Source organism: Neoarius graeffei, chromosome 4, assembly GCF_027579695.1.
Source record: "Neoarius graeffei isolate fNeoGra1 chromosome 4, fNeoGra1.pri, whole genome shotgun sequence".
Lineage (NCBI taxonomy): Eukaryota > Metazoa > Chordata > Actinopteri > Siluriformes > Ariidae > Neoarius > Neoarius graeffei.
Window position 1 is genome coordinate 97320417 of NC_083572.1, and position 25476 is coordinate 97345892.

Sequence of the window (25476 nt, forward strand, 5' to 3'; positions counted from 1 at the left end):
TCTTGCATATTACAACTTTTCAATGCGAGACGAGTCCTACCTCTTTCATTTTCGCTTCCTTTCGACGCTTTTTCAACCTCACAGAACGTGCAGAAAACTCGCTCGCCGCCGTCTCACTTGCACTTGGCCTATGACAAAATTCCGTTGGTACGGCATCATCCTTCAGAATTCGCCTAGGCTTCTTCCCTGGTTGTAGTCCAACGTATTTGGCAAATAAGTCCTCCTCATATGCCGAGGGCAGGAAATGTTTTGAACATAGCCTTGAAGCTCGTGATGGCTTGAAATCGCTTCTGCTGATCATACGTAGCCATGCTCGAACTCGCTTGGTGTTTTTCAGCAGAAACGAGTGAAAAGACACATCTGGAGGATCGTTATGCTTTCCATCGGTCTTGTTATTACACCCGAAAGCAACACACTGTGGCATTGTGTAGCCGATCACTTACAATTCATCCTACTTTCCGATTCACATGTACTAGTCCCAACCTCAATGAGCCAACACAACTGGGCACATACATATGTCATGAGTGTTACACAGAGAAAATGAACGTGCATTCTGATTGGATAAAATTAATATCATGGTGGGCTGTTCAAACTGCGGAAATAGTTTGCTCGAGCTACGTTCAAAACACTATAACTTTCCAACCTTAGAACAAAAAACTTTTGTAAGTCTTGAATAAGGTTCGTTAATGTGTGTTTTATTGTTATATTTACTCTATATATTGTCCTCTGTTCCCCTTTAAGTTCAGAATTGCATGTACCTTAGACAAACCTTTGTTTATTCAAGTTCTACCCTGCATGTGCAACTCTCCTGTGACTTCTGAACAGCACTTCCATCCAGTGTTACATCTGAGGTCTGAATACTGATGGGTGCGATTTCCATGTTACATTTTCACTGCACGTGTGTGTCTCATCTCCTCAGCTCTGAATACAGCTTCACTGAGATGGTTGAAATAACTTTATCCTAATTTTCTGGGATTTTTTATGATAAACAAACACTGTAAAACAAGTGGTTCTAGGCAAAATAAACCTCACCTGGCAGCACTTATTTTATACCTATATGGTGAATGGTAATATTTTGTAATTATCAGCTGTCAGGTTATAGTCCTCTGAAAATCCATGGCCTTGAATTTGACATTTCAAAGTCATTCAAGGTCATGGTGGCAACTGAAAGCCCATATGGGATTTCTTATATGTTGATAATGGTAAATATCTGTCTTACCATCAACTGTTTTCAAGTTACAGCCCTATGACAATCCATGACCTTGAATTTGACCTTTCATGGTCACTCAAGGTCAAAGATCAAGGTGCCAAATTAAAGGCCATATGAGAGTTCCTATATGCTCATAGTAGTAAACATATGTCTATTGGTAACCATTTTTGAGTTCTAATGGAAAATATGTTATTTTGACTGAAAGGTTGACCTTTCTGGTGACTTTGACCTTGACTCAATTACCCAAAAAATTTAATCAGGTAATCTACGGACCATTGCCCACCGACCCTGAAAATTTGAAGTCAATCAGTGCAACCGTCGAAACGCTAGATTGTTAACAGACAGACACAAGCACAAACAAACAAAACAAAACAAACAAACTGATTACAATACCTCACCCCACTTACTCCGTCACAGGTGAGGTAATTATTTAACAGTTATTGATAGTTGCTGTCAATGGGAAGTCAAGTACATCTGTTTGGTCAAAAAGGGTTCATTTTTATTGATATTTGCTTTTAAAATAAATTTTAATCATACAGTATATTTTGATTTGTTTTCACATTCCTCTGTTTTTAGACGAAAACTCAAACACAAAGACACATTTTAAGGAATTAATGAAGGAATCCCAGTCAGTTAGGAGGTTAGAGCAGAGAGATCAGTAATAAATATGAACTAAAGTATATTGAGACAGCCTCAATGAAAGCAGCAACCTGCATGATCCCTATCAAATGCAATGACTTATTTAAAGACAAATCCATCAGAACTGTTCTGATCTGACTTTCTGTAATGGGGGGGGGGGGGGATCTGTACAGAAGTTCCTTCTGGGATGAAAGAAAAGCAAATAGAGACATCCTCTTGATGTTTCTTGATGGACAAAAAGCTCAGTCTGATGTACCTTCTTTATCACTTTTTTCCCAGTTGAAAAATGATTACAATCAATAAACTACAATACCAACAAATTTCAAAATTCAAGGTTTCTTTAGTGTCATCAGCAACTATGTACATGTACATAGTGAGATGAAACAGTGTGTCTACATGGACCACGATGCAAATATAGCAACATACAACAAAATACAGTGTGCGGAAAAACAATGTGCAAATAGTGCATGTTAGGTATAATGCAGACAAAAGACAAAGCAGTACACTGGTTGTCATCATATTTCACATGAAGAGTCACTGACAGTATTTGAGTAGGAGTTATATAAAATAAAGAATAAAGAGGATGATAAGTGTGGTACTACATAGACAACAGATAGAGTAGCAGTACACTGGTTGTCATCATATTGCATATGAACAGTCTTTGACAGCATCTGAGCAGGAGTTATGTCTATCAACTGTTGAAAACATGGATGGTGGCTCTATTGCCTTCCATTCTATAGAAATGAAGCTAAAATTCCTCTGCCATGTTGTCAAAGTTAGAGCCAAATTCTGCACAGTAGAGACGAGAGTCGAAGTCTGGTATACCCAGCACATTACAGAATATCTTCATTGTGGAAATCAATCTTACGTCAATCCAGACAGCATAAATAGTTTAAACTGGAGATATTTCATGCATACAGATGCATCTAAAAAGGACATTTATCACATAAACTGGAAATTAATTCATTATACTGGTCTGGAATGCTCTGGCAGTGCAGTGTGTGTAAATAACTCATTATTTGGGACACATGGCTATTACAAGTGCATTGTAAACTAACTAGCTCATTCTAAAATCTGCTCTAATGTTATTGGTAGTATATGCGTTCACTTCCAAACAAATGTTTTTTGCACAAATTTTGATAGCTGGTTGGTTTTATATCATCAATCCTAAAATAATATAGCAATCAAGGTAACTGTATAGTTAGGTCACTAGCATGATTAAACTAGACTTTTCCTATGAAACCCCTCGATGATTTCAACATTTTTATTAGAAATGGCTAACAGTTTGTATTATTGCATGTGTCCAGAAAAGTTCAAATAGGTAGGGATATGACACTAAATTCTGTGCTGTTAGTTAGCTGGCTGGCTGCAGCTAGTCTCTTCCAGTCAAACCTGTTAATCACTTAATTCCCAAGTGTATAGAATAACTTGCAACCACGTGATCAAAATGTGCTACGTCATGAATGTCCGCCATGATGGTGGATATACAAAGCAACTAGGATGGCAGACGCTGAAAGCATGTCTGTAAACAGTGCTGAATTTTCTCAGTATTACCATGAATTCAACAGTCAAGCAAAGATTCATACAAAGAGAAGATAGGTACATGTGGTTTTGACACAAATTATTTAATAAAGTCAGACTTTTCTGAAGATTAGATGCTTCTACCTACCATCGGGTACCCAGATATCGCATTCTATCTGGTTTGGCTGCCAAAGAATCAAGTCTGACCTTGGACAAAACATAGCCCATTTTCTGAGTGGATACCCAGTCTGGATTGTTTCTATCATATAATTTTGCTACCGCTCCTTGAAACGAAATGGTAATACATGTGTTAAAATTATAACAATTACTGACTGAACCATGACAAGAAAATGCTCATTTTATAGCAAAATTCCAGCAACATGCAATAAAATTCTTCCATGATATTATCGAGAAAGCTTTTGAATCTCACCTGAGATAAAATGATTACTGCAAACACGAGTTGTTCTGGTTTTAGCCTCCTTTAGATCAGCCCTGCCAATGTTGTTCAGCCATGCTCGTCTCCTCTCTATACTAAGCCTCAGAGTTTCCTCACCCTCTTTCCGAATTACATTCAGAATTCTAAAAAATCGAAACATGCCACGGTCACAAGTACTGATGTGACCACAACCATATACAGCACAAAAATATGACATAGTTAAAAGAACACTTAAAGCAGTGGAAAAACAAAGAGAGTTGCGCATGCATGACTATGTTTTGTGTGGAATGTCACTTGACCCCGCATATATATATCCAGCAACATGGCCGACATCCAGGTTTCTATTTTGCTTTGACGTCACTTGAAAGTCAAGGATTGTTATGCATTTACTGGAATCCACCCAGAATTCCATTTCCCAGAAGCACCACAGTCTTCAAACATGGCCACCATGGACTACAACTCAAAACACAGACACACACACACACATTTGCATGCTGACAATCACCTGACGACTGATTACACATGTCTAGTCCAATCATGCTCACACCGTATATAAGTACACCCCGTGCCAAAAGTCTTTCCAAAGCAACACTCCATGCACCTTTACCTGACTTACCAAGTCTTTGCATTTTTTGATTAATATTTTGGCTTCTGACCACACTTTTCTTCATGGTTTTGTTTTATATATTTTGCCTGGTTCACGTTGCTTGCCAGTTGCTTAACTTTTGCCTGTTTTTGACTTTTTGTCTCTTGTTTTGGACCTGACTGCCTTACAAACTAATTTCTGGGAGAAATAAAAAAAAAGAAAATGTGCATATATCAGCATAGGGAAATCTAACTGACTGAATTTGACACTGTAGGTGGAAAGATAGTTTAAATGAGAAAAGTGACATGGAAAATAGGTTATTTTTGTCATTGAAACACACTGGGATGGGCAGTGCTAAAAACTGTACTGCAGCTAGCCAGCAGGGGTGCTAGACGTGCAGTGGCTTTGCTTTTAGAGACAATACACTGTCTATGTTTTCTACAATTGGTGGTTATATCAAATAAAGAATGAAGTTGCTCTAAACAGTTATCACCCCTGTTCAAAGCTCATATGCTGGTAGAATCTTGGCAGAACTAACTTTGCAACTAAGGTTTGCATGGTTAAAACCACCAACAAATATTAAAAAAAACAAAAACAAAAAAACCTTCATTGGGGTGGGCAGTTTGCAGGTTGTTGATGCCGTCATACAGGTCTGCAAGCACTTGCTTAGCATCAACGCTAGTAGGAATGTACATAACAAAAACCACAAGAGAACAGAACTCCTTCTGGAAATAGAAAGGTCAGCATTTAACTGCGATGAATTCTACCACTGCCAAACAGTGTTGAGAAACAATCATAGTAACTTCCAGTGTTTCACCATCTACATGTGACTGTATCACATACTTTTGTGTTTGTGACCAAGAAACTTGGCTACAATGCTGTAAACCTTGGAAAGAATACTCAGTGGACATGATGCTTCTGAAGACAGATAACAGGTAATCATATAAACCTGAAGCCAGTAGGAGGATTCAGTGACCATCAGAAAAAGGACTTCAGGAAAAGAAATTGTAATGAAACTCCAGCTAATAAAATCACGTTGTATGTGAAATCTGAAAGAAGCCTCTACATAATGTGTCACATGCCAGTTTTCTGTTGGATTTTAGCTTCTGTTTTAGAGAAAATGCTCAATAAAACAGAGGGTGATGTAATCCCCAAGACTCTGACATCAATGTTCACACACTTCAAACCAGAACACACCTGCCCCATCCTGAGATAGGCAGTCCTGTCCCTTGATTCCATCTCCTCCTGCTGCAGAACTTTACACCACAGCATTTCTTTCACTGTTTGCTCACAAAGCAATCAATTGAGCTGCAAACTGTCTATTCATAATACATAATATTGCATACTAATAACAAGGACAGATGAGCATGAGATACTGTGAGGCTGTGCACACATCACAGGCTGTCTGGCCTCCTACTGTCCTGAGTACCAAGTTGTTGTGCTTTTGATAGTGTAGTTTGTTTTAATGAAGAACTAGCTATTTTACTTTGAGAAACAACTTTATTTTACTTTGAGAAGCAATTTTTAACAGAGCAAATGGGAAGCAGATCACTACGACTGAAGTTTGGTCCTGTTGTGATTCAAATCAGAGTGATTTGTTGGGATAGCATGGTTTGTTTTTAGCCAAGAGCTAGCATACTTCTACTCTACGATGCTAGTGTGATTATGGCTGTGGTTTTAACCTAATGGGTAGCCTTGCCAGTTTCTTTTTAACATTCCATTCGTTGTGGACTCTAAGCTTGTATTCACTTTTATTCTCTTCTTGTTCTTCTTATTATTAATTTAATTCTCTCTATCCCTGGATTACCACAAGCTGCCCTAGTAGTTAGCATGTCTGCCCCTCAACCGGGAGATCGTGAGTTCTATTTATGGTTGGGTCATACCAAAGACCATCATAAAAATGGTACCTACTATCATCTGGCAAGGCACACTACAATACAGATGCAAGTAGGGAAGTCAAACTCTCACAGTTACGAGAGGACTAGCCCCCCCGCTGTAACCCTAGCTGAGGGCTATGGAAATAGAGATCGGCACCACACCCATGTGCCTCAAAGAGCTGGTTAGTACTTGGACAGGAGACTGCCGAGGAAGACCAGATCCTGGTGTGGAAGGGATTTTGACTTGACCTGACTTGACTTGATTCCTAGATTTGCATGTCTTTGTTGATGTAATTCCTGGAGAAACTGAGGATGTATTTCCAAGTATGGTCTCTTTCTCCTTTATTGCTGAGATCAAGGGTGAGTTAGCATCCACTGAGCAGCTCATCCTGGTCCTCCTCCAGTGAGAGACTGAGGTCAGCTCCCAGCTAGTTTCACTGGCATGACCTGAGTCCACCATCTCATCTCATCTCATTATCTCTAGCCGCTTTATCCTTCTACAGGGTCGCAGGCAAGCTGGAGCCTATCCCAGCTGACTATGGGCGAAAGGCGGGGTACACCCTGGACAAGTCGCCAGGTCATCACAGGGCTGACACATAGACACAGACAACCATTCACACTCACATTCACACCTACGGTCAATTTAGAGTCACCAGTTAACCTAACCTGCATGTCTTTGGACTGTGGGGGAAACCGGCGCACCCGGAGGAAACCCACGCGGACACGGGGAGAACATGCAAACTCCACACAGAAAGGCCCTCGCCGGCCCCGGGGCTCGAACCCAGGACCTTCTTGCTGTGAGGCGACAGCGCTAACCACTACACCACCGTGCCGCCCCCTGAGTTCACCAGTTCACCAAAAAATGTTAAACACCTTATTTTTTACACAATACAGTAAACCCATCTCCTGGCTGTTCCACCTGAGCCTCAGAGGTTAAGGGCAAAAAGAGATGTTCATTTCCTCTTTGTCTTCCAAGAAGATGCCTCTGACTTGGAACTGTCTCACCTCCTTGCTCCTCTGGCTGATCCACCAATGACACCTTCACCACTGCTGAATGGAAGTTGTGCTGAAGAAAACTGCAGAGTAATATTCAAAAGGTGCAGATCCCTGTGCAACAACTCTAGCCCCAAAACTGCTTCACCATCTAACAAGTGCCCTTGACTGTGCTACAATACTGTACTACTGTAGCAAAAACTGCTGAAAAGGTTAATGCTGACACCTTTCTGTTTTAGCCAGCAGTAACTTTTTCAGCAGTTTCTGCTACAGTAGTTCTTCTGTGGTATTGGACCATATGGGCTAGCTTTTGTCCCATGTGAATAAATAAGCCTTCGACACCCATGACCCTGTCACCAGTTTACTGGTTGTCCTTCCTTGGATGACTTTTGTTAGGTACTAACCACTGCATACTGGGAATGCTTAGACCCAGTCATCTAGCCATCATAATTTGGCCTTTGTCAAAGTTGCAGATCCCTATGCTTGCCCATTTTTACTGTTTCCAAAACATCAACTTCAAGAACTGACTGTTCTCTTGCTGCCTAATATATCCCACCCCTTTACAGGTACCATTGTAATGAGATATTAACTTCACTTGTCAGTAGTTTTAATGTTATGGCTGATTGGTGGATGTATCAAGTCAAGTCAAGTTTATTTGTATAGCACTTTTAACAATAAACATTGTCGCAAAGCAGCTTTACAGAATTTGAACAACTTAAAACATGAGCCAATTTTATCCCTAATTTATCCCCAATGAGCAAGCCTGTGGCGATGGTGGCAAGGAAAAACTCCCTCAGATGACATGAGGAAGAAACCTTGAGAGGAACCAGACTCAAAAAGGAACCCATCCTCATTTAGGCAACAACAGGCAACATGACTATACCATGAACAGTTTTAACATGAAGTCAGTTTCATTGATGTTATAACTCTTCATTGTTGAGTGCTAAACTGTTCATGACAACTGCAGTCCTAAAGTTAGCAAGTCAACTGTAGTCATCAGCCATAAAAGCATCACTGTAAGTGTCCAGAGCATCCTCCAGGTGTGACTTTCAACTGTCCACATGGGGTCGTCCTCCACAGGAGCGATGCAATGAGACTCCAACCAGACACAGGGCACCAGGATGGATCAGGCAGGTCCAAGGAGCAGAAGAGGTCAGCATCTCAATCTCAGGATTGACATGTAACTCAGAGGGACAGATTTTTTTTTTTGGGGGGGGAGAGAGAGAGAAAGAAAACCCAGGTTGTTAGGTATGCCCAATGTCACCTGAATAAGTAAGAACAGTATACATATTGCACGGAGTACAATCAGGGACTCCGGCAACTAACTATAACAGCATAACTAAAAGGGGAGAGCCAGAAGGTAACACAGGCATGAGGGAGCCCCGGGACATAAAGCAGGCAGCCACTACACCATCAACAAACTCGAGTGAGCAAGCGAGTGGGGGACTGACAGCATCCATACATCCCAGTTTACCAAAACACTCTATGCCTGAGGACCCTCCAGATCTACACCTTTACCTCATAAACACATGAGGTAAATACGAGGTACCAGCAGATAGCCTGCACCTTTTGATCTAAGTAGGTGTGGCGGGTCATAGAGGACCAGAAGTTCACTAAGGGCTCCCTTGTAAAAGAGGCTGAATGTCTCAATGGGACTCACCCTGATAAAATAAAGGTCAAATAAAATAAATAAATAAATAAATAAACACCATTAACACAAGGCTTGACTAAACAGATATGTTTTCAGCCTAGACTTAAACACTGAGAGTGTGTCTGATTCCTGAACATTACTTGGAAGGCTGTTCCATAACTGTGGGGCTTTGTAAGGAAAGGCTCTGCCCCCTGATGTAGCCTTCACTATACGAGGTACCAGCAGATAGCCTGCACCTTTTGATCTAAGTAGGCATGGCGGGTCATAGAGGACCAGAAGTTCACTCAGGTACTGTGGTGTGAGACCATTCAGTGCTTTAAAGGTCAATCGTAGTATTTTATAATCAATACGAAATTTGATTGGGAGCCAATGTAGTGTGGATAAGATAGAAGTGATGTGGTCATATTTTCTAGTTCTAGTAAGGACTCTTGCTGCTGCATTTTGAACTAACTAGAGCTTGTTTATGCACTTATTGGAACATCCAGACAGTAAGGCATTACAATAATCCAACCTGGAGGTATCAAAAGCATGAACTAATTTTTCCGCGTCATGTAGTGACATTAAATTTCTTACCTTAGCAATATTTCTGAGATGAAAGAAAGCTATCAATGTGAGTTTCAAATGAAAGACTGGGGTCAATAATCATTCCAAGGTCTTTTACTGCTGCACGTGAAGAAACAGGCCATCCAGAGTTATTGTGTAATCAGAAAACTTACTTCTAGCTGCATGTGGTCCGAGTACAAGTACTTCAGTCTTGTCAGAGTTAAGCAAAAGGAAGTTAATAAGCATCCAGTGTCTAATGTCCTTCACACATTCCTCAATTCTATTAAGCTGGTGTCTCTCATCAGGTTTTGCAGAAACATACAACTGTGTGTCATCAGCATAACAGTGGAAACTAATACAATGTTTACAAATAATATCACCCAGAGGCAACATATATAGAGAAAAAAGCAGTGGACCCAAGACAGAACCTTGTGGAACACCAAACTTTACTTCAGTATGTCTAGAGAAATCACCATTTACATCAACATACTGATAGCGATCAGTTAAATAAGACCTGAGCCAGGAGAGGGCCGTTCCCTTAACTCCCACAACATTTTCTAGTCTATCCAGAATAATGTAATGATCACTGGTATCAAATGCTGCACTAAGGTCAAGCAACACAAGCAGCGAGACACAGCCCTGATCAGACGCCAACAGTAGGTCATTTACTACTTTAACCAGAGCTGTCTCTGTGCTATGATGAGATCTAAATCCTGACTGATACATTCCATGGATGTTATTCCTATGTAAATATAAGCATAACTGCTGTACCACAGCTTTTTCAAGGATCTTGGAGATAAAGGGGAGGTTTGATATTGGCCAGGGTTCCCGCGGGTCCTTAAAAAGTCTTAAAAAGTCTTAAATACAACTTTCAGTTTTCAAGGCCTAAAAACATCTTAAATTGTTTGGAATGACTGGAATTTTCGAAAGGGAGGTATTAAATTTAATATTGGACCGAACGAGTGAAATGTCTCCATCCGGTTTGGGGTATTTTTTTAACCGTAATTTTAAAAGTGACCTTTTGGGGGCATTCTGTTCTGTGCATTCTGTAGAACAAGAACTAACATTAGGAGGCTATTGGAGGAAGTGTAGTGTGGTGCGGTGGTTGTGAAGAGTGAGAGATGCGCAGGTAGCTTACGTGGGCGCTAGAAAGCGTTGATAATTATGGGAAGATGTCTGTTTAACAAGTGGTTGGGAGATGACAAATACCCCCAAAATAAGGAGAAGAATTGTTTGCGATAAAAAGCGCTGGATCACACAAATGTGACCCCTCACCGAATCCAGGGACACATGTCGGCCGAAACGAATCCGAGATAATCGCAAAAGAAGCATATTTTTTCGAAATTTGTGATTTTTGTTTTTTTCCATCATGTGCAAGTTGAGATCTTGAAGAATGCAATCAGTATTTCAGATAATAGATTGTTTTGTTGGAAAAGCATACATTTTTTGTTGCAAATTGTCTCGTTTTTGTCAAGACTGTAGCCTGCTGGGGGGTGTGGGTAAATTACCATATGGGCCATTCACATGATGATTCAAGTCTTTTGTTTGTTTGTTTTTTGCGAATCAGCTGTATGATCCGGGCTGAGCGCATGGTTACTTAACTGCATACAGGCACGGGTGCAGATAGAGGGTGGGACGGGTGGGATTCGTCCCACCCAGATTTAAATTCACCTCGTTCGGTCCCCCCCACTTATAGGGAGGAAAAAACATCTATGCTGTCTTTCTTTGCATAAGGCAAACCTCACAGAAAAATCAAAAGACTAATTACCATTCGGTTTATTGAGGTGCACGGCAGTTCATACATAGCTGCAACTGCGCAGACTGCACAGGTTGCGAGCTCGAGCTTGGTTGCTATGGTTACCCACAACAAGTTTGACAGGCATATCGGGGACAGCTCCTCCTAGTTCAGTACCCCAACACGGCATGATGAAGGGTGCCAAAAGACAAAACGATTGCATCGTTTAAAAAAAAAACGACTGTAAGTAAACTGTGCCTTACTTTATCATATCACCTTGCAATTTTTTGATAGTCTGTTCAAAGTAATGTTGTAGTGAAAGTAAAATCGTACGGAGTAGAGATGCCTTTCTGGTAGCCTCCTTCTTTCGGTGGTAGCCTGTAGATACAGTGCTCAGAAGGCAGTTTTAATGTTTAATCTGGCGTTCCCTGCCATAATTTCAGCGAGCATATTGTTTCATAAGGAAACTTTGCGAAGAGTTGTTGACTGACTGCCGCTCATGCAACACACAGGCATAGTTAGAAAGTCAGGATGCACTGGTTTACACTTTACACACACACACACGTAGCCCAGCCTCTCGCTATGTTTAACAGTTGGAACTTAGCGGTTTTAAAACTAGTTTTGCAATTTCTGTGTGTGATGATAATGTGTAAACTTTGGATTTCCATAGGCTATGTTAAAATGTTATCATTGTCCTGGCCTGCAGGTAGTTCCTGGTGATGGCAGTGAGGGAGGTGAAATAACATGTATACACACTACCGTTCAAAAGTTTGGGGTCACCCAGACAATTTTGTGTTTTCCATGAAAAGTCACACTTTTATTTACCACCATAAGTTGTAAAATGAATAGAAAATATAGTCAAGACATTTTTCTGGCCATTTTGAGCATTTAATCGACCCCACAAATGTGATGCTCCAGAAACTCAATCTGCTCAAAGGAAGGTCAGTTTTATAGCTTCTCTAAAGAGCTAAACTGTTTTCAGCTGTGCTAACATGATTGTACAAGGGTTTTCTAATCATCCATTAGCCTTCTGAGGCAATGAGCAAACACATTGTACCATTAGAACACTGGAGTGAGAGTTGCTGGAAATGGGCCTCTATACACCTATGGAGATATTGCACCAAAAACCAGACATTTGCAGCTAGAATAGTCATTTACCACATTAGCAATGTATAGAGTGTATTTCTGATTAGTTTAAAGTGATCTTCATTGAAAAGAACAGTGCTTTTCTTTCAAAAATAAGGACATTTCAAAGTGACCCCAAACTTTTGAACGGTAGTGTGTGTATATATATATGTGTGTGTATATATATATATATATATACACACACACACACACACACATATATATATATATATATATATATATATATATATATATATATATATATATATATATATATACACAAAATGGAATCATTTGCTGACAGCTCAGTCCCCCCCAGTTCAAAAATCCTATCTGCGCCCCTGCATACAGGCGTGTGATTTCACTATGGAATGAGGAAGCTAAACAGAGTGCAGAGGAGCTGAAAACCGCGAAGCAAACAGACACACGGTATTTACATCGGAGATCACCATTTCTAGCAAAAAAACCCCGCAACCTCGTTTTCCAGATTGAATGGAATACTTGAATGATCGGATGATACACGGACCGTTCTAGGATTACATTCCATCGGAGGCATTGATGTGTGCAAGGCGACGTTTCTCTTTCTGATGGGGTAAGTTTATTAATCTAAGGCTGTCTGGTTATTTTTGCATGTAACGGAGAGTGTTGTGGTTTGGTTACGCCTAGGTCACAACCTGGCGTACGATTTTTTGGCCGTGTGATTTTTGGCGTTTCCCAAATCGCTGCGTTTTTTTTTTTTTTGTTCACGGAGAAAGACGCGCGTTGGCCGTAAGTTTGTCTTGCAACCTGAAAAAAACGTAAGCGCCTGTAGAGTTTGTTTGACATGACAAAGAACCTCTGCGGCCGGTCTGCAGCTTGAAAATCAGCACATCACACGCGCTCTCTCGTGCTTTTCACACGCACGCTCTCGTGCGTTTCATGCGCGCTCTCCGTGTGTTTCTTGCATTTTTTGCATGTAGACCGGCCGTAGGAGCACATACTGTACGGCTGGTTGTGACCGAGGCTTTACATGAAACTAGTGTTGTGTTAGCTGTGTCATCATCGTGCTATCTTTCTTTCTTATGGTGTGAGTAATTTTTCAACCACAAAACGTTAAAGTATACTTTAGGACTTATTTTTGTACTTCATAATTGTGTTGGGCATACTTTGCATGGAAGGAAAATTCACGTGGTGATCTTTGTTTACATGAAAGTAGCATCGTGCTAGCTCGTAGGGGGTAGGGCTTTCCTTAATGTCATGCAGATGAGCAGCATTATGTGCCCGCCCTACACCCAGAGTAGCTGAGATGGAAAACTTTGAGGGCGATTTTCTCCCTTTTCTGTTTTAAGAAGTATACACTTTCAAAAGGCCACACATTCTTCAAATATTGTCAGATCTCCACATGGAAGGCATCATTGGAAAGCTTAGAAACTGTACTTTCTGAATCTGTCAATAACTCAAAATGCCCCCGGGCAGACATGTGTCCCTGGATCCTGTGATCTGCCACAAATGTGTTTAAAGACGATAACTCAGCGCTGGGGACATGGCGGACTATGAAACTGTTTTTTCACGGACACGAGGCGCGCGCGTGCGTGTGTGTGTGTTAGAGGTCAAGCACTCCGGAGTGAAACGCAGGGGGGTTTGCGCATGCGCACAAGAGTCAGGTGGAAAATGGGGCTTATAGGACATAATAATAATGATTAGCATCATTTTTTTACATAATTAACATTGTTTATTGTAATCTGTGGTTGGTAGAAGAGAGCAACTGGACTTGCTTGAAAAGTCTTGAAGACGTTTCGCCTCTCATCCGAAAGGCATCCTCAGTTCTGTCTGTCTAATAGGGAGTATCAAGTATTTATCCTCTCATGGATCATCATAGAATCCGAATCAGAATGCTGATGGCTGCATTGTAGGTGGCTGATAGATGTCATAGACACCCACCTCTGTTCAGTGATGGTCATTCCAGGTTGACAAAAATAAACGATCCTCTCTGGCTAAGATGTCTGCCAGTTTTCTGGAAGTCCTCTCACACTCCCGCACCAGTCGAAGGGAACTCATCCCAAAGTGCGTAGAAACATATCTGTGAAGATACGCAGTCATCCAGGTACATAGTAATCTGTGGTTGGTAGAAGAGAGCAACTGGACTTGCTTGAACCTGGAACGACCATCACTGAACAGAGGTGGGTGTCTATTGCCGCTTTTCCACTACAAACACGGCTGAGTCGGGCTGAGCCGTGCCGTGCTGAGTCGGGCTGAGCGGGGCTGTTGGAGTTGCATTTCGACTACAACCGCGCTGAACCGTGCTGGCTGGAAGTGGGTGGACACATTGGGTGGAGTTAGCGAAAGTGGGTGGACGTCAGGTGATGTCGTTAAGCAGCGCAGTGACATCAGTGAGCTTTTAAGCGGTAGTCTCACGACCCGGAGAGTAAACAATAAACATGGAGGACATGGAGTCGTTAGTGTTGCTGGGCTTGGTGCTGTGGCTTGTTGTCACCGACAACGCGGACAGATACTGGCAAGAGCGTATAGATGAGGCGAGGCGCATAAGGCTTCAGAAATTCTCGTAATTCGTAATTCTTCTCCTTCCGGGTTTGCGGTGTTTACAGATCCCAGCGTGCTCGCGGGGCGTGTGTGGGCATGTGAGGACACTCCTCCTCACCAATCAGTGCACAGGGGAGTGTCTGCTCACGCCCCCAGCCTCACTCGGCTCGCTTTGGCTCGCTTCAGCCCCACTCCAAAACGGTGCGAGTTTTAGGGGCTAAGCAGGGCTGAAGCGAGCTGAGTCGTGCTGGTTTTTGGTAGTCGAAACGCGAGCCGTGTCGGGCTGAAGTGAGCTGAAGCGAGCTGAAGTGAGCTGAAAAAGGGTAGTGGAAAAGGGCCATATGACATCTATCAGCCACCTACAATGCAGCCATCAGCATTCTGATTCGGATTCTATGATGATCCATGAGAGGATAAATACTTGATACTCCCTATTAGACAGACAGAACTGAGGATGCCTTTCGGATGAGAGGCGAAACGTCTTCAAGAATTTTCAAGCAAGTCCAGTTGCTCTCTTCAACCAACCACAGATTACTATGTACCTGGATGACTATCTTCACAGATATTGTTATTGTACCAAGTTTAATATAAATATATAAACAACCTTTATTTCAAAACTCAATTAAAAAGAACTCCAGAAAATACAATAATTCTAAATATAGTACAATATAAATAATTTGTACAAAAAGTTTTTTTAGTTTTATTACTTATCGTCTACAGCAGTGTGTTTAGTATAATAATAAGAATAATATTAACAACCACTAATAATAATTAGTCGTAATAGTAATTATTATTGATTATTAATCATTACTACTGTACTTATGAATTAGTGATTAATAAGTACTAGGGATTATTAAATATTATAAAATTAAGTTATTAAAATTATTACAAATAATTATTAAAAAGTAGTAATTGGTGTAATACAAACAAATACTCAAGGATTATAGATAATTTTTTAAAATAGTGAACATTGATATAAAATAACTGTACTGTATCGACCAAATCAACAACTGGATGTCACAAAATTTTCTTCAGCTGAATACAGATAAAACAGAAGTAATTCTATTTAGGAAAAAAGATGAAAGACTAAGGATTACCACTATTCTTGACACAAAGGGGATTAAAACAAAAGATATGGTTAAAAATATTGGTGCTTTCATTGACAGCGAGCTAAATTTTGACAGTCACATGAAAGCAATCACTAAAACGGCATTTTATCACCTAAAAAACATTTCCAAACTAAGAGGACTTATGTCAAAAAATGATCTGGAAAAACTTATACATGCCTTCATCTCTAGTAGGGTTGATTACTGCAATGGCCTTTTCACAGGCCTGCCAAAAAAGACCATCAAACGACTTCAGGTGATTCAAAATGCAGCGGCTAGGGTTCTCACACGAACAAAAAGAACAGAGCACATTACTCCAATTCTAAGGTCCCTTCACTGGCTTCCGGTAAGCTACAGAATTGACTTTAAAGTGTTGCTGCTGGTATACAAATCTCTAAATGGTACAGGGCCCAATTACCTCTCTGATATGTTGCAGCAGCCTAACCCAGTCAGATCTACCAGATCGCAGCAGCAAAATTTACTGGTAAAATCTGTTGTTAAAACAAAGTGTGGTGAAGCAGCTTTTAGCTACTATGCAGTACAGCTATGGAACCAACTCCCAGAGGACATTAAAAATGCTCCTGCTGTTGGCAGCTTCGAATCTAGACTAAAGACCAAGCTGTTTTCAGATGCTTTCTGCTAACTGATTAATATTGTCATCTTTACATGTTTTAAACTTTCTTAACTTTTACAGTCTCTGCATGTTTTAAACTTTACTTAACTTTTATTCTATTTTATTCTGCTGTTTTTTAACTGAATTTTTACTTCATTTGATTATTTTATTTCTACTATTGTTTAGTTCTTATTATTTTCTTCCCCATTTATTTTATGTAATTTTATTTTCTATTGTTTACTGTTTTGCTTTTACTTCTGTAAAGCACATTGAACTGCCACTGTGTATGAAATGTGCTATATAAATAAACTTGCTTTGCCTTGCCTTACTACTAATAATAATAATAAACAATAATACTACTAGTAATACTTGTTGTTAATGTTATTATTATCAGTTCAATTGTTATATCAATGTTCACTATTAAAAACAAATTATTATCTATAATCCATGAATAACTGTTTGTATCACTACTACTAATAATAATAATTACTACTTTTTTAATAATAATTTTAACTAATCTTATAACTCAATTTTATAGTAGAGGTCTGCGCGGGTTGGATTTTTCAGTCCCGCTCCCGCTCGCGCCCGCATTGTGCAGTCCCACTCCTGCCCGCGCCCGCAAAGAATTATGATTTTCAGTCCCGCTCCCGCCCGCGCCCACAAAAAAATTATGATTTTCAGTCCCGCTCCCGCCCGCGCCTGCCATATTTTGTCCCGCTCCCGCCCGCAAATCCCGCATGATGCAGACGTTCACGTTATTTCTCAGGAAAGTTCTTGTCTTGACACAGCGTGATGGTGCCCCACCCCCTACTTTGAGTGGATTTGAGCATAAATATCTACAGCTCACATTTATTATTGTTTACCTTGTTTCTGAATTCAGCATGTAGTATCACTAATAATAATTAGTGCTGTCAAACGATTAAAATATCTAATCACAAATCACACATTTTTATCACATGAGAAACCATTGTAATTTTCTGATCAGCATAAAAAAGTGAATGGACTTGCTTTGTACCAATTTTTTTTTTATTGCAAAGCAGAGCTAGTAAAAGAAGTGAATTGATTCACTGCTTGCATTAGTCTACAACTTTAATCAGAGAGAGATGTTACACAGTGACGGTAGGCTTGACTCAATGCTATCCCAGAAATCCTTCCTGTAATATGCAAATTTTGCCGCCTCTGATTGGACAGCCAAATTTGCATATTACAGGAAGGATTTCTGGGATAGCATTGAGTCAAGCCTACTGTCACTGTGTAACCTGTCTCTCTGATTAAAGTTGTAGACTAACGCAACAGGTAAATCAATTCACTCATGGTTCTCTTGCTAGCTGGGTGTGAACTGCGAGTCATTAGCATGAATAAAGAATTTCCCCTTAGGGTGATCAATGGCAAGTTTAAGATGTCATTTCTCACTCAATCTGGCAATCTGACTTTCTCTGCAAATTTAGGCATCTTAAAATGTTTTTATTAATGCCAAATAAGATATCTAGCACAAATTACAGTTAGGTCCATATATATTTGGACACTGACACAAATTTTGTTTTTTTACCTGTTTACTGAAACATATTCAAGTTATAGTTATATAATGGACATGGACATAAAGTCCAGACTTTCAGCTTTCATTTGAGGGTATCCACATTAAAATTGGATGAAGGGTTTAGGAGTTTCAGCTCCTTAACATGTGCCACCCTGTTTTTAAAGGGACCAAAACTAATTGGACAATTGACTCAAAGGCTATTTCATGGGCAGGTGTGGGAAATTCCTTCGTTATGGCATTCTCACTTAAGCAGATAAAAGGCCTGGAGTTGATTTGAGGTGTGGTGCTTGCATTTGGAAGATTTTGCTGTGAAGAAAACATGCGGTCAAAGGAGCTCTCCATGCAAGTGAAACAAGCCATCCTTAAGCTGCGAAAACAGAAAAAAACCCATCCGAGAAATTGCTACAATATTAGGAGTGGCAAAATCTACAGTTTGGTACATCCTGAGAAAGAAAGAAAGCACTGGTGAACTCATCAATGCAAAATACCTGGACACTCACAGAAGACAACAGTAGTGGATGATCGCAGAATAATTTCCATGGTGAAGAGAAACCCCTTCACAACAGCCAACCAAGTGAACAACACTCTCCAGGAGGTAGGCGTATCAATATCCAAATCTACCATAAAGAGAAGACTGCATGAAAGTAAATACAGAGGGTTCACTGCACGGTGCAAGACACTCATAAGCCTCAAGAATAAAAAGGCTAGATTGGACTTTGCTAAAAAACATCTAAAAAAGCCAGCACAGTTCTGGAAGAACATTCTTTGGACAGATGAAACCAAGCTCAACCTCTACCAGAATGATGGAAAGAAAAAAGTATGGCGAAGGCGTGGTACAGCTCATGATCCAAAGCATACCACATCATCTGTAAAACATGGCGGAGGCAGTGTGATGGCTTGGGCATGCATGGCTGCCAGTGGCACTGGGTCACTACTGTTTATTGATGATGTGACACAGGACAGAAGCAGCCGGATGAATTCTGAGGTATTCAGAGACATACTGTGTGCTCAAATCCAGCCAAACTGATTGGTTGGCGTTTCATAATACAGATGGACAATGACCCAAAACATAAAGCCAAAGCAACCCAGGAGTTTATTAAATCAAAGAAGTGGAATATTCTTGAATGGCCAAGTCAGTCACCTGATCTCAACCCAATTGAGCATGCATTTCACTTGTTAAAGACTAAACTTCAGACAGAAAGGCCTACAAACAAACAGCAACTGAAAACCACTGCAGTAAAGGCCTGGCAGAGCATTAAAAAGGAGGAAACACAGCGTCTGGTGATGTCCATGAGTTCAAGACTTCAGGCAATCATTGCCAACAAAGGGTTTTCAACCAAGTATTAGAAATGAACATTTTATTTACAATTATTTAATTTGTCCAATTACTTTTGAGCCCCTGAAATGAAGGGATTGTGTTTAAAAAAAATGCTTTAGTTCCTCACATTTTTATGCAATCATTTTGTTCAACCCACTGAATTAAAGCTGAAAGTCTGAACTTCAACTGCATCTGAATTGTTTTGTTCACAATTCATTGTGGTAATGTACAGAACCAAAATTAGAAAAATGTTGCCTCTGTCCAAATATTTATGGACCTAACTGTATATATGATAAACATAAGTTAATAATTTATAAATTTTATTTCAGGCACGTTTTTAGTTACCCGTGCCACATATGTGCACTCCTGCTCCTGCCTGCGCGCACATATGTGCACTTCCGGTCCCGCCCGCGCCCGCAATGAGCTTTCAAAATTTGTCCCGCGCCGCACTGCTTTGCGGCGGGTCCCGCGAGTCCCGCGGGACTCCCGCGGGAGTGCAGGGCTCTATTTTATAGCATTTTAATAATCACTACTTATTTATTAGTATAATTTAGTAGTTGATAATAATAATAATAATTACTACTTATTATTAAATTACATTTTGATAATCACTGCTTATTAATTAAGTAGTAATTAATAATACTGAATTATAATTGCTACTCTATTAATTATTAATTAATATAGCTAATAAGTAGTGATTATTAAAATGTTATAAAATTGAGTTAATTTTTTAAATTATTATTAAAAAGTAGTTATTATTATTATTATTATTATTAGTAGTAGTAGTAGTAATACAAACAATTATTCATGGATTATAGATAATAATTAATGATTATTTTTGAATAATGAACATTGATATAACAATTGCACTGATAATTAGTTTACCATTATTACAACACATTGATTAATATTGATAATGGTTATGAAAGGTGACAGTTGTTTTTCTGTGTTTAATGTAACGCTCTGATGATTGTATGACTGCATAAACAGGTTTATGCTGTTACCTGCTATAATGCAGAAGATACTCGAGAACTTCCTCAGCCAGCTGTATTGAGGTATTTCACTCACGTGACCAAGTCATGTGATGCTGCCATTTTGGACGGCACGGCTCGAATCAGTTTGAATGCGAGGAAGGCGACAAACGAAAAACATAAAAGAAAAAGGAGCGAGATGCAGAAAACACCTTCACTATCCAGCGACGTAGGGCATTTACAGGGCGAGCAGAGGGAGAGGTATTTGCAAAAATTGAGGTTAGCAGGCTTAGAGAACGACGTTTACCTGCTTCCACCAGGATTGTTCACTGACGTACGGAAGTACACGAAGCCCTCGTCTTTACCTGACTTCGGCCCACATGATCTCTATGCCTATGTCGTTAAAAACCCATCGCCATACACAGGTATTGATCTGAAAGCGTATACGAGTTTGGATGCCTACAAATATTTTGTGTCAGGCTGGGTAACATGCCTACATCAGCGGGTCGTCCCTGGAGCCGGTGGTCGCCATCTGATTACAGCTAAGGTTTGTTCACATTTTCATTTACTTTCTGTCCTCAGGATAAACAAAATGTTATTAAATGGCATTGAAATAACTTCTTAGTCTGTTGAGACATGGCCCGTTATAAATTTGCTGTCACCAGGCAATGACTAAGAACTGTATTATTAGGGTCGGTGTAGTTGTAGCAGTGTATTAGCAACTAGCTGTTAGCGCTAGCTAATGTCAACAACATCATAGCTAGTATGTTACTGTAGCAATGTTTATGTTCAGTCATTTGGATGACTGTTAAAACCTTTCAGTCTCAAGTTTTTCCTTTACTGGATTTACTAGTTTACTGAGCTAGCGCGCTCGGCGGCCGAGCCGGGAGCCATCGCGCGCTCGGCGGCCGAGCCGGGAGCCATCGCGCGCTCGGCGGCCGAGCCGGGAGCCATCGCGCGCTCGGCGGCCGAGCCGGGAGCCATCGCGCGCTCTCCGGCCGAGCCGGGAGCCATCGCGCGCTCGGCGGCCGAGCCGGGAGCCATCGCGCGCTCGGCGGCCGAGCCGGGAGCCATCGCGCGCTCGGCGGCCGAGCCGGGAGCCATCGCGCCCTCGGCGGCCGAGCCGGGAGCCATCGCTCGCTCTCCGGCCGAGCCGGGAGCCATCGCGCCCTCGGCGGCCGAGCCGGGAGCCATCGCGCGCTCTCCGGCCGAGCCGGGAGCCATCGCGCGCTCGCTCAGTAAACTAGTAAATCCAGTAAAGGAAAAACTTGAGACTGAAAGGTTTTAACAGTCATCCAAATGACTGAACGTAAATATTGCTACAGTAACATACTAGCTACTGTTGTTGACATTAACTAGCTTGCCGTCCAAAATGGTGGACACCGGGGCGTCACGTGACCCTGTGACGTCAGGTGAAATACCTCAATACTGTACGACACTCAGACTGATTTTGCTGTCGGACACAAAATCACACATCATCAAAGATAATCTTTGGGGATTGAAATAATGCCGGCTAAGGTTGTTCAGCTGGTTCTACTTGCCGTTTATTGTTTTCGTTTTTGAAATGATTCATGGTGTTTTCTCCAGTAAACACCAGTCTTCTCCTTGCTGCTACAGTAGTTCTGCAGGCCCAAAACACACGACTTTGCTTCAGCTGTTTGCATGTCTAACAGTTGCCATTGATGCACCCTGTTGTTCACCAATTGTGTGCATTCTTCTTAAAGTTAGTAAAAAAAACTATTGCAGAAAACAGTTTTAAGTTGTCGTATTTATCATTTTCTTTGCCATTGTACAGTCTTAATTTTCCCATTTAGAGGTCTTGAAAAGTTCTTAAAAGTCTTTAAATTTGTACTTGAAAAATGTGCAGATACCCTGTTGGCCGATAATTGGACAGCTGACAGGGATCAAGGCCAGGCTTTTTAATCAGGGGTTTGATAACTGCTAGTTTAAAGGATTTGGGTACATAGCCAATCCTAAGAGAAGAATTTATTATTTTTAGAAGTGGTTCAATTACTTCAGGTATTATCTGTTTGAATAGACGTGTAGGTAAGGGATCTAGTACACAAGTTGAGGCTTTTGATGCCGAGATTAATGAAAGTAATTCAGTTTTTCTAAGAGGAGTAAAACATTCTAATTGCTGATCTGATACAGTTATATTGTTAACTACAGGGTCACTTACATTGTCTGACCTTAAATTAGTAGTTTGAATTTTTTGTTGGATATTCTCAATTTTGTCATTAAAAATTTCATGAAGTCGTTGCTACTACATACTGCACGTGTGCATGTGTCTATAATGGACTTACTCCTGGTTAATTTTGCTACAGTATTAAATAGGGATCTATGATTATTTTTGTTATCTTCTGTTAGGGAGGAGAGATATGTTGATCTAGCAGTACTAAGAGCTTTTCTATACTTCAGGAAGCTCTCCTTCCACGCTAATTTGAACACTACCAATTTTGTTTGACGCCATTTATGTTCCACTTTTCGAGTGGTCTGTTTTAAAGTGCTAGTGTCATCATTATACCAGGGTGCTAATTTTTTATCTCTGACCATTTTCCTTTTAAAGGAGCTACATTATCTAAAGTATGGCAGAACGTTGACTCTAAGCATTCAGTTGCCTGATCAAGTTCTGCAGGGGCTGACAGTGGCCCAATCAAAGTTGATAACTCTGGGAGATCATTTATAAAGCTCTGTGCAGTAGTTGATGTGAATGTACGTTTAATACAGTAGCGTGGTGAGGTGCATATATTATGACTCAGACATATTTTGAATGAGATGAGATAATGAAGCCCTGTGATGACCTGGCGACTTGTCCAGGGTGTACCCCGCCTTTCACCCGTAGTCAGCTGGGATAGGCTCCAGCTTGCCTGCGACCCTGTAGAACAGGATAAAGCGGCTAGAGATAATGAGATGAGATGAGATAATGATCTGAGATAACTTCAGACTGTGGAAGTATGACTATATTTTCTATGTTTAACCTGAATGTTAGTATTAGATTGAGGGTGTGACCACCATTATGGGTCGGTCCTATGACATTCTGATTAATCCCTACTGAATCTAAAATGGACACAAACACTGTTTTCAAAGGGTCTTCTGGGTTATCAAGTGAATATTAAAATCTCCGACAACTAAATCTTTGTCTAAGGAAATAATCAGATCTGAGATAAAATCTGCAAATTCAGAAAGAAACTCAGAATATGGCCCTGGGTGCCTGTAAATAATAAGTAACAGAATTAACTGGGTAAACTTATTTTTCAAGGCTACATACATTATATGAGTATGAAGAACTTCAAATGTATTAAATGTATAACTAGGTTTGTGTGTTACACCTAGATAATCATTATAAATAACCGCAACACCTCCTCCTCTGCCAGTTTGACGAGGTTGGTGTATATAAGTGTATCCAGGAGGACTTGCTTCATTTAATGTTATATATGCATTTGGCTTAATCCATGTTTCAGTTAAACAAAGTACATTAAACTTCTGATCAGTAATGAGTTCATTAACCATTAGCGCTTTAGATGTAAGAGAGGTAATATTTAATAGCCCCACCTTTAGATCAAAGGTCCTGGCAGCAGCTGTACAGTCAGTATGATCTAATTTTATATTGATTTGGTTACTGGAGCAAACTCTCTGAAATCTTCTACCTTTTTGTTTAGCCCGGGGAACAGACACAGTCTCAGTGTAGTGGACCCTGAGTGACGACTCTGTGCAGCTAGCAGACAGTTGGTTTAGCCTGTTCGTCTGCTCCCTGGCCTTGGCTCTGGATTGTCAGGAATTAATAGGCCTGTTCTGAGACTATGACCTATGCTGCAGGAAATTAGAGCAGCACCTTCCCGAGTGGGACGGATACCGTCCTGGCCTAATAGGCCAGCAGTGCCCTCAAAATTAGCCAATTTATTTATAAAGCCCACACTGTTTTCAGAGCACCACCTGGACAACCAGCAGTTCAGCGACCATAACCTACTGTAAGCTACATCGCCACACCACATTGGGATGGGGCCAGAGCATACTACAGCATCGGACATCACCTTTGCTAATTTAAACACCTCTACAAAGTTACTCTTAGTAACCTCAGACTGACGAAGGCATATATCATTCGTTCCTGCATGGATAACTATCTTTGAGAACCTGTGCTTGCCTAAGAACCTAGGATTACTTGCTATGTCAAATACCCTGGCTCCCAGTATACACCTGACTAAAGCTGCTGGTGCCCCTAAAGGCTGAGCTAATTTCACGTGCCGTATGATAGAGTCCCCTATAACCAGAGCTCTTTCAGGTTTCTCAGTGGGTGCATCACTAAGGAGAGCAAACCTGTTTGACACGTAACACGGAGAGGAGTGGTGCTCCCGTGGGCGAGCCTCAGCGGTAGCTTTGGCTCTCTGCTTATGCCGCCGACTCATCACCCATTCGCCCCACTTTAAAGGAACAGTCCACCGTACTTCCATAATGAAATATGCTCTTATCTGAATTGAGACGAGCTGCTCCGTACCTGTCCGAGCTTTGCGCAACCTCCCAGTCAGTCAGACGCAGTCAGACGCGCTGTCACTCCTGTTAGCAATGTAGCTAGGCTCAGTATGGCCAATGGTATTTTTTGTGGCTGTAGTTAGATGCAACCAAACTCTTCCGCGTTTTTCCTGTTTACATAGGTTTATATGACCAGTGATATGAAACAAGTTCAGTTACACAAATTGAAACGTAGCGATTTTCTATGCTATGGAAAGTCCGCACTATAATGACAGGCATACTAACACCTTCTGTGCGCTTCGGCAGCGCATTGATATCTGAGCTCCATATCAATGTGCTGCCGAAGCGCGCAGAAGGTGTTAGTACGCCTGTCATTATAGTGCGGACTTTCCATAGCATAGAAAATCACAACGTTTCAATTTGTGTAACTGAACTTGTTTCATATCACTGGTCATATAAACCTATGTAAACAGGAAAAACGCGGAAGAGTTTGGTCGCATCCAACTACAGCCCCAAAAAATACCATTGGCCATACTGAGCCTAGCTACATTGCTAACAGGAGTGCCAGCGCGTCTGACTGCGTCTGACTGACTGGGAGGTTGCGCAAAGCTTGGACAGGTACGGAGCA

General features: G+C 40.9%; 1 long non-coding RNA gene across 1 annotated transcript in view; it reads left to right on the top strand.

The window, feature by feature from the left end:
• The first annotated feature begins 12704 nt into the window (after positions 1-12704).
• Positions 12705-25476, top strand: part of LOC132884516 (uncharacterized) — a 46054-nt gene continuing 33282 nt past the window's right edge. The window contains exon 1 of the long non-coding RNA XR_009654469.1: positions 12705-12908. This is a non-coding gene — a long non-coding RNA (uncharacterized LOC132884516). The remainder of the gene's footprint in view (positions 12909-25476) is intronic.